Source organism: Peromyscus maniculatus, chromosome 12 (assembly GCF_049852395.1).
Source record: "Peromyscus maniculatus bairdii isolate BWxNUB_F1_BW_parent chromosome 12, HU_Pman_BW_mat_3.1, whole genome shotgun sequence".
In the NCBI taxonomy this organism is placed as follows: domain Eukaryota; kingdom Metazoa; phylum Chordata; class Mammalia; order Rodentia; family Cricetidae; genus Peromyscus; species Peromyscus maniculatus.
The window spans coordinates 49,821,632-49,833,114 of NC_134863.1; positions in this window are offsets into that span (position 1 = coordinate 49,821,632).

Genomic DNA, 11,483 nt, shown 5'->3' on the forward strand with positions numbered 1-11,483 from the left:
TCTCCTAAAAGTTGGGGGAACCGGCGGCTTCCGCCTGGATGGGAGCATCAGTGGCGGAGCCGACGCCAAGGCGCGCGGCGTTCCCTTGGCAACGGGAGCCTCTTCCGGTTCCCCGAGCCACGCCTCCTCGGGCGTTGCGGCGGGTCGGCTGTTGTGTTCTCCATTGTGCCGCTGAAGAGCTCTGGGCAGAAATGGCCTGATTCCAGCAGAGGAGTTCTATGAGAGAGAGAGAGAAAGCACAGAAGACACGGGGAGCCGCCAATTTGCTGGTCGCGCCTTCGCGGCTGGGACGGGATGGGTGTTGTGGGCCGGCGCACAGCCTACTGGGTAGTGCGCGGGGGCCCTCGGCTGCTCGCACAGCGCAGGGAGGTGGCGTCCTGGGCGCCCCGGTTGTGGTTAGCGCCGAGCTCTCGGCACAGATTTGGGGTGATTGCCACTCGACCGCAGAGCGTGGCATGGTGTGGGGAGGAGATCTGCGTGGATACGGTTCTGCCTCCCATCCCAGACCCTTCCCTGGGCTCAGCTAGGCCTGAGAGCGAGTCCTGCGGAAGTATAGCACTGAGCATGGGCAGGAGAGGAGGGGAGTCACTTTTAAAAAGGCCAGAGACCTTTGGCAAAGGAAGTGTGATCCTGTCCCTGACGCTTAGCTGTCTGTTGTCCTGGAGAGATTAACACCCAGCATGAATTTCTGATTACAGTCCTCGCGATCAGAGAGCCCGGTGGCCAGGATAAGCTTTTGCTAAGTAATACTTGAAGTTAACCTTATATTCACATGGGATTTATAGCAATAGAAATAAAATGTACTAATTGAAAGATTTTGGATAGACACTGTCCCTCACAGTTGTATTGCTTTCCAATGGACAGGCCATAGATACAACGATTTTAAAGATCTACGAAATTTTTGTCAGCCTTTCAAGCTAGCTGTTTTCCCCATCCTACACCTCAACGGATGATTCTCATGACAAACGTATTTAAAAATTTCATCTCTACATGTTTTTAAAGTTTCATCTCTTCATTTAACTTCTTAGCATAAGTGTGAGATGTTATTTTACCTTTTCACTAGCTAGCGATATTTTTAACTACCATACTTGTTTTTTTTTTTAATCTGGCCTAATAACTTGACTATGGAGGTGAAAAACAAAATGGGAAGGAAACTGAAAGGAATTCCAAAGACTTGGTGGGAAAGACACTTGTACGTGTATTACTATGGAGTGCTTTTTCTATCGCCTCTCCAAATTCCCAGGTGTTCATAACATGGAATAGGGTGTAGTTCTGGTCCCCTGATGCTTGGAAGACAAAAAACAAACTGAATGAACCAAAGTCATACACACACACACACACACACACACACACACACACACACACACGAGAGATATGTATATATATGACATCATATATGTAAAACAATGGCATAAATGTCCTTGTTAAAATAGATAATGGATATATGCTATACTTTGTAGTGTAGGAAAATTAACCTATCTATACTTCAAAGAGGTATTTTATGTAGTGGTTTTGAGGACTAAAGAAAGAAAAGTATACATGTCTGATTGTTAGCAAGTGTTCAGTCAATACTTTTCTTTGTCTTGAGTTTTTTTTTTTTTTTTTTTTTTTTTGTTACTCAAAAAAAAAAAAAAAAAAATCAACTCAATCCCTGATGTGGTTGTCCATTGACTTCTGACACCAGATACATTTACAGGGAGCTATTAAACACTTTTCTTTGATCCTGAATATTGTGAATCACTTTAACAAAATATGGATGCTTATTTGCTTATATAATATTTTCCCCTTAGACATAGCATAGAGCTTATGTGCTAGAATTTTTTTTTTCTTTTTTTTTTTTTTACCTCTTTTAAACTGAGTTCAGTTTTTCTTGGTACAAAGCATTTGGAGAAAACTAAAAATATAAGAGACAGGCTAAACAACCAACTTTACAGTAAACTTAGATGATACTTTATTGGCCTTATTCATTTTATTTTATGTGTTTTGTCTGCTTATATGTATATGCACCACATGAGTACTTGATGCAGGAAGAGGCCAGAAGAGGGCATCATATCTCCTGGGACTGGAATTAGGGATGGGTGTGAGCCACCATGTGAGTGCTGAGAATCAAACCTAGTTCCTGTGTAAGAGCCACTTTGCCTTAAACCACTGAGCCATCTCTTCATCCCCAACTTAGATGATTTTAACAAAAAGGTGAACAGTTATTTTAGAGAAGTGTAGTTGATATTTTATTTTATTGTTGTTAGAGATTAAAGAGTTCACACGATGCCTAAATTCTATTTGGTGAACCAGAAAACATTGAAAAGATGAACCCTAAAATACTGTAAATATTTCAGATGTTTGCATCTGCTGTTTTGATGGTTGGCAGCTGTAACCTCTCTAGAGTTTACCCAGAAACACAACATAAAATTATTCCATTTGACTTACAAAGTTAATTTGACTTTCTTGATTTTATTGTGAGCACAACAAGCTTTGAAAACAGTGTTAATTTTCTCAAGTCTACTTAAGACACATGTCTAAGATAGTTTTAGATACCACCTTTTATGTCACAGTGGCTTGTTGGAACTACAGTTCAACAATTATAAAAATAAAAGTCTGAGATACATTGGATATGTTACTTCTAATCAACTTAGAATAGTGCAGATGTATTTTCTTCTTCTTCTTTTTTTTTTTTTTTTAAAGATTTATTTATTATGTGTACAGTGTTCTGCCTGCATGCCAGCAGAGGACACCAGATCTTGTTACAGATGGTTGTGAGTCACCTTGTGGTTGCTAGGAATTGAACTCAGGACCTCTGGAAGAGCAGTCCGTGCTCTTAACCTTTGAGCCATCTCTCAGATGTATTTTCTTATTAGCAACTTACAAGGAATCTGGAAAATCTTAGATTTATAATTTATTATTGGATATTTTTCGATGGAAATCTTTAGTGATGGTCTAAAGATTTGTTAGAACAGTTGACATTGTGGTGTGCTATATGTGTATGTGTATAAACTACATCTGTAATACATAATTTCATTCATCTGAATCTCATAAAATATTTGCCAGTATAAAATCACTACAAAAATATGTATCCGTTAATTATAGTGATATGTGTGAATTTATGCCTAGATCTCAAAATCTGTAATTATTTTGAAAAATTACAACTGTTTTGCATACAGAATTACTGAAGTTCTAAACAATACCTAGAAGCATATACTAAAAAGTAAATTAGTAAATTACAATAATATACTTGTATATAACAGTACAAAACATCACAAATTCAACCACCAAAACTGTAACTTTTATTTGGTAATAGATATTTTAATAAACAGGCTTTCTCCATCTGTAAGACCCTGATAATGCCTTTTAGGAAATTATAGAAAAATAAAATACAATAATTAGCAATTTGTACTTTGTACAAAACTCTTACTATGTTGCTCAGCAGGTTGTTTTGCTAAACACCATATTCTTCCAGCAAGTAGATGACATACATAATGCAATTTACCATAAACAATCCCTCATATTGAGAGCTGGACATTCTATAACACTATTAACTTGTATGCATGCCAGCACATGAAATTTACATGAATATTATAGTAGATTTTTATAAGATGAAAATAGTACCACTTTCCAATCAATCTGGACCACTCCTCTACTATGGTCAAGTAGGTAGTAGGTGGGATTGCAGTTGGAGTAACACCATTTTGCTGCACTTGTGTCTCTACCATATTGCAATCACAACTAAGAAGAAAACATAGATTGTATAAACCACCTGGGAGGAAACATATATGCCCCTAATAGTGATATGATTCCAAACTGAGAAAACATAATGTGGTGCTATCCTTCCTTATTGTCATAAACAGATACATACTCTCTTGCAAGAATAGATGGCTATAATGCTCACATTTGATGATTAATAGCTTTAGGTCAGTTTACAAAGAAAGACCTTGAAAGTCTTTAACTTGTGGAAGGAAAATATTATGACTGCAGTTTTTGATTAGTTAAATATATTCTCTGTGAGAGATTAAATAAGTTCTTCTAGACAGATGTTATCTAGGTATTTTATAGAAATACACTAGCTAGGCGATGGTGGTGTACGCCTTTAATCCCAGTACTCTGGAGGCAGAGAGAGGCAGATCTCTGTGAATTCGAGGCCAGCCTAAGCTACAAAATGGACAGCTAGGACTGTCACACAGAGAAACCCTGTCTCAAGAAAACAATAAAAAGAAAAATACACAATTTACTATTTTTTTTTCAAGATTTGTGTCACAAAGACTTTCATTCTTAATATTTTGAGTACATTGAAAATGTCTACCATTTAAAATTTGAGGTGGCCATTTAAGTATCTAAAGTGTTTAAGCAGATAAACATTTACATGTATACTTACATATTTATATTTTGGTTATGCTAGAACAGCAGAAATCTGGAGAACAATCTAATCCCATTAGTCACAATCTAATTTCACATAAAGCCCAAAGAAGCAATATGCATCTTTAAATTCCCACACATCAGATACAGCTTATCCAGAAATGAAGCACCAAGCACTGTTTAAGAAAAAAAATCCTGTCTGTTAAGTTGAGCAGGACAATGAACAAAACAACTTATATTGCCCATGTACTTCTAAATGGCAAAATATGTGAGTGTTTTCTATGTGGAACCAAAGCAAAAGCAATTTTTTGTAAAAGATTAACATCTGCCCACCTACTTTATTTCTTTTTAAAATGTAGATGGGTTCGTAAACCCCTCCAAAATAGGATTTGAGAATATTGACAGGCTAAATAAATACTATACCTCTTTCAAGACTAATTTTAATTTTCATAGCTTCAAACAGAATATGTACCAAATGTTTCTGTCATATACTCTGTCACAGGCAAACATAAGTAAGGAAACAGAAGAAATACTCATACCCTTGAGAAATCCTCAATCTCTACAATCTGGACAGAAAAGACTCATTCAAGTCCTTGAAAAACAAAGTGTCAGGTCTTCTAATAAGTTATCTTAAAATTGATATTTGACGAAGATGTCTTTGAGATATTTTATGCTTTCCTCACTATTTATTATACATAAAGTCCCATCAAATCTGTGTATGCAAATTATATATATATGTAAATATCCTACACTTCCTCCCCAACCCCAACATTGACTTTTCTTGCTCAAATCAAACTACTCACAAAGCAACATTTTTGCCTTTCTACCATAGATCAGTTTATCTGCATAGTGCATAATCTCTTCCCTTGCACTGGAGTTCCTTGTACCTGTTCCTTTTCAAAGTAACCTTTATACTTAGCTTGAATACCAACAAACCTTCTACCTCTTCAGCCTTTTTCTGTAATTACCTTCTCTCCTGCATAATCAGTTTCTACTCTGCCAAGTCACTCTCATTAGTATGCAAATATGCTCTAACATCCTTCCTCTAAACAAAACAAAAAACAAAACCCAGAACGCTCTTGACCCGAGCTCCTTTGCTACAAGCCTATTTTTTTTCTTGGCTTCTGTCACAACAAATACTTCTGAAGACTTGTTTACAGATTCTGATTCCATTTTGTATTTCTCAGTCTATTCCAGGCAGGCTTTCACTTCACTGTTTCATAGAGACTGCCCTCAGTAAGGACTTCAAGGAGAACATTCTGGACAAAGTTGTCATTTCCAATGACCATTACTTTGGTGTGATCTTAATTTTTTTTCTTTTCTTTTAGACTTATTTTTATTATTTTTAACTTTGTATGCATGTGTCTCTGTGTGCGTGCATATGTGTGGGAATGCCCCAGAGGCCGGAAGAGGGCATAGATCCCCTGGAACTACAATGATGGGCGACTGTTTTAAGCTCCTGCATGTGGGTGCTAAAACCAAACTCAGGTCCTGTGCAAGTATACACTGTTAAGCCATCTCTCTAGCCCTGATCTTGACTAAAAAGCACCCAGTCAACTACATTTCTCTTTTCTGTACCTTACCTTTTACTTCTTGGTTTACATTATTAACTTCTTGTTCTCTGCCTAACCCCTAAGCACTGGATTTTTTTTTTTTTTAAGCTCAATCCTAGGCATATTTTTCTATCTATTGTACAGGGTTATTCTTGGTTTTAAAATGTAAACACTGATATATAGACTAATGAATTTCAATTCTGATCTCCAGTCTTAATAGCTCTTTTGAAGTCTCAGATACAACTGTTTACAACTGTGTGTATGTGCACACTCGTGTGTGCCTGTGCATGTAGAGGCCAGATGACAAATTTGAGTGTTCTTAGTTGCTGTCCACCATTATGTTGAGTCAGGTCTTTCACTGACCTCAAACTTACAGCTAAACTGGCTGACCAGCAAGCCTCAGGGATCTTCTTGTCTACATCTATCTAGCCGTGGAATTACAAGAGTGCCATGATGTTAGTTTTTTTTTTTTTTTTTTAATGATGATTCCTGGGCTTAAACTCATGTCATCAATCTTGCAAGTAAAACAATCTACCGCTGAGCTATCTCTAAGACTATAGCTGCCTACTTATAGTTCCACTTGAATAGCTGCTGTTTATTTCTGACATCATATAGCTAAAGTCAAAATTGATTTTCCCCTCCAAAGCTCCTACTTCACTGCCATTCACTCAATTGCTGATTCTCCATATGCAAATTTAGTTTTGGTTTTTCTGTCTTCTTCATACCTCATTCACAATCCCAGTCCCAACTACTGATGAGTAAACCTGGTTTGAAATCATCCAAAACTGTTCCACTTGTCTCTGTCTTCAGCATCTCCCAAGAGCTACCACTTTTTTACTAAATCACCGCAGCCTTGTTCATGCTCTTTGAGTCTCTTATTTTCCTCACTACTATGTATCACTCTCTATATTCTCATACACTCCAAATTCCCAACTGTTAGCTACTCCCTTACTTATAACTTTGTTCTTGCTCCTCTCATGGATGTTCCTTCCAGTTTTCTGGATTGCAGTTTAAAATCGTATCTGTACTGATTTATTTTACCACTTACTGTGTAGTCACAGTCACTTGTAACTGTAATGTGTATGTAACATGATTATCAGTATAATGCATGGCTATTGTTTGTGTTTACTACTAAAATGTCAATTTCATAATCTTGGACCTTGCTTGTCTTGGTCATCATTAACCCTTAGTGCTTTTGTTGGATGTCTGTATTTATAATAAACATATTCAAAATAAATCTTTATGTAAGCATATATACTTATTTTAAAGTTGAGGAATTTTATAGGTTTGGGCCAGTAAACTGACATGATTTGCTTTCTTTTGTTGTTGTTTTAAATATCACATAGTATAAATAGGATAAAAATTAGGCAAATCATGCTATTCTGATCATATACATTAAATTATAGATACTTCTATATTTAATGCCAACTGGTTAATGTTGTAAAATAGGAAAGTGGAATATTATATTTTTTCAGAAGGTTTTGGAGACTTGGAAGAAAATAAATAGATTATATAAAATGGAATAGTTATTTGCTTTTTTTAAACATCGTATTCAGTGAAATCTTAAACATTAAATAAACATAAGTAAAAAATGACTAGAAAAATTAAACATTATTATCCTAAATTCACTAAGTGAGTTGTGAACCTCTTTTTTGTGTTTCTCTTGTTGAGAAAGTAAAACAATTTGCTTTTTCTAGCTGACCTTATAATATATCTGAATAGTATGAGATAAAAGAAGAATTCTTTGAAAAAAAGAACAAGAAATTTTAGCTAAGAGATTTGGAAAGTTACTAATATTAAGTGATTGAATGAAAATATATAACATGCAACTATAGTCCAGGTACACAACTCTGTACTTGTAGCACCCAGGGTAGAGGATACTGAGACCAGCCTGAGCCACAAAGTGAGACTCTATTTCCAAAAATGGGCAAAACAAAACAAACTCCAATCTTCTAGGGGTGGCTCTGAAAGCAACTAGGGAATTAAAGAATATAATCATTTAGAGTTCTAAGGTGGTACATAAAAACTAAAGTGTCACATAAAATTTATATGAAGATACTGCATTTTAAAAACATTTAATATTGTGTAAAATACATATAACTACTTAAAATTATGTTGATTGTAAACCCTTTCACGGCATCTCTTCAGTATCTTTTAGATACTGTTTCAAATTTAATGACAAGTTTAAAAAATCTATGAATTGGATAATTTATTAACACATATAAGATATTTTGAGAGTCACATTTAATGAATTATTAGTTCAAAAATCTTTTGCTTATGTTTCTTGGAAATCAAAAGCATCACTACTAGAATGTTCAGATATGGCCATAGCTTTCTAGTATTTTAAAAAATTGTTTAATTTTGGTGTTTTCATAAGATTTTTTTTCTATTTTAATGTCAATATATATTTTCACAAAAATGAGTAGAATTATTCACATTATATATTCACACCCTCAAAATTCATTTATTTCAAAATTAAAAGTGAGAACAACATGACAGAATGTTAACTGATTCTTTTTAATAGTTTTCTTTTTAAATGAAGTAACCCCTTTAACATAAGCCTCTCTTTTTACTACCTTTTGTTCTGTAATATTATGTATTAAAGTTATAATTAATGGTATGCTTCTGATCTTTCATGTATGCTGTTATTACAAGTATAGCTTACCCTTTCAAAACAAAATTTAAACTGTTGGTATTTTCCTTGCACTCAAAATGAAAATTAAGTTAATGGAAAAAAAATCTCCTAAAGGCATTTATTTTCTACATACAGGTTTTCAATGTCACAATCTGAAGGGGAATGATATTAGTGAAATAACTAGTATGATAACTGAAATGAAACACATTCATGACCCTTAAAATCAAGTGTTCCTCACATTCATTTTTGTTACTACTGATCTAATGTTGTGCCCCTCTGCCCTAAAATGCTCCCATTTCAAGTTTTATTTATATTTTTCCAACTCTCAAAGCATTAATTAAGGACAATAAAATTGAACAACAACTCCATGTTTTTATAAAAAGAAAATGAGAGTTTTGCATAGTATCAATATATTAATATGATTTTCTTGAAGAACTATATATATCACAGGAAGAGACAACACATTAAATTAAAAACTCCAATGAAAAACATTTATATACATTAAACTTTGCTTTCTATATATTGCAGAAAAATTTAAAAGCCTCATCATTTATTGTCAGTAATATTCACCATTGTCTCAACAATACTGTGAGTGTATATGGCAATGATATTTTTAGATAATATATCAGTGAGTATGAGGACAATTTGGTTTTTTTTTTGTTTTTTTTTTTTTTTTTTTTTTTTTTTTTTGGTTTTTTCGAGACAGGGTTTCCCTGTGTAGCTTTGCGCCTTTCCTGGGACTCACTTGGTAGTCCAGGCTGGCCTCGAACTCACAGAGATCCGCCTGCCTCTGCCTCCCGAGTGCTGGGATTAAAGGCGTGCGCCACCACCGCCCGGCGACAATTTGGTTTTAACAATGATCATATGAACCACTTTGATGGGAAAGTAGCTCATTCATTTACAAATTCCCTAGCAAGCGAGTGGCTACTCATTTTTATTTTCTTAGAATTTCTAAAGACATTATTTTAAGTAGATTCAGTAAAGGAAAACAAATATATGACAACAAAGCATGCCCAGTTAAAATTTCATCATGGATTTGATAATATCTATAGTTCAGGATTATGAAGAGAGAATATTACTTTCCCTGTCAAATTGAGGCGATAGAATTAATAGTGTTTCAGCCTTTCAGATTGAATGAAGATGTGTTTAAATGAAAAATACGTTCAAGCAAGTTCTGTCTAAAACACAAACAGCTAATTCTACAAATAATTCAATGTAGAAAAGATTTATGACACCCCAGAAGCAGCAGAGCATTCCAGATAAAACCTTGGAAATTTGTGGTTTGTTTTTAGGATCTGGCTTTTTTTTTTTTTTTTTTTTCACACCATATGTCATGATTTCAAACACTTAAAATGATATTGGCTCTTTCTGGAAGGGAAAAAACAGAAGAGTATCTTGTGGAGGAACTACAGATATGAACAGACTTGTACTGAAATGCTGGCATCAGCTGGGGGAGTAACTCTGGTAGAGTGCTTACCCTCTGTGACAAGGCCTTAGGCTTATCACCAGCACAAAACCCACAAACAATAAGGTTTATATCAATATTGCTTTGTACTTAAGTTCATGTTTAACTCATGAAAACAATTATGACTAAATATAAAATCTGAACATGATATATGGAAAACAATGATTCTTATGTCCCTAGAGTTTTCTTTATAATCACATACTATGTGGAGACAACATTGGATCTTCCTTTCAGTGAAGACAATTGACATGGAGATCCTGATGTCAACTGAGTAGGGATCCCTTAGTAGCATTATTATCTACTTTTTAGTTATTCTGATTTTTCTATTTGATTTGATAACACACCAACTAGAATGTGATTGTGGCAAATTAAAGATCACTAGAAGATAAGTATGATATAGAAACATGGATAAGGACAGATATGTTACTTGAGAGAGTATCATTAACAGAATAAATACTTGTTGAATTTACAACTTGTGGGATAAATGTATGGCTAACCTGTACCTTATTTGATAATACAAAACTGGAAACAATTTGCCCTAGGGATGTGGCTCAATGCTACAACACCTTCATAGTATGCACAACTCTCTGTATTGTGTTATCCTTTATCCTGTTTTGACCAGTATTATTTCTTTAGTGGCTTTGATATTCTTTAAAAAAATGGTTATACTTAAGAGTAGGAGAATTATCCTTTGAAAATTTCTCTTAATATGAAACAAATCAAAGATTTTTTTTGAAGAAAAGATGGCATTGTGACTAATGAGTATAGCAATTTAAGAAAGGACATTGCTTTGTTTTCTCTATAAAAATTGCTTTTATTAGGAAAGTGTTATTTATTATAAAGTAGGAGTGACTTGACATCACTGAGATGCACAAGTATTGTAGTTGTCAGATTCTTTTGGAAAAACTGGTTTATTTAGATGTCCTTTACCTCCCTTAGACATTGAAGTTCTCTTGCTTGCTTCATTTTAAATGCAGTAATGTGAAAAGCTAAACTTTATTTACATTCTGTGATTTCAAAAGACACATCTGCCAACCAAACAAAAAACACTTGATCCAAGGGCAAAGAACTCAAGCTTTGATATATATAACTCAATAAAGAGTCTCAAAATAATTGATAATTATTCAATTGAATAATTATTGACCTATTGATAATTTGAATCTAAGTACTAGTCAGTAAAAGAGGTTAGTTCAATTACATCTAGACAACCTGTGACTTCTAGACCTTTCCAACTTCATTCCCAGAAGACATATGTATCATGTCACATCTCTGTATAACAAAACCCTACTGTTTTTCTAATAAATCTTTAAAACATCTGCCTAAAGTCTTGACTTTTAAAGGGAACAGTGAGAGAAATATGCAATATATTTTTATGCAACATAAGGTTTTTCTTCCCTTTGGCTCTGTTCATTCTAGTCATGGGTAATCACTTCTTTGCCTGGTTAATGGATCCTGTCGGAAAGGATTTTGTACAAGCTTTGAA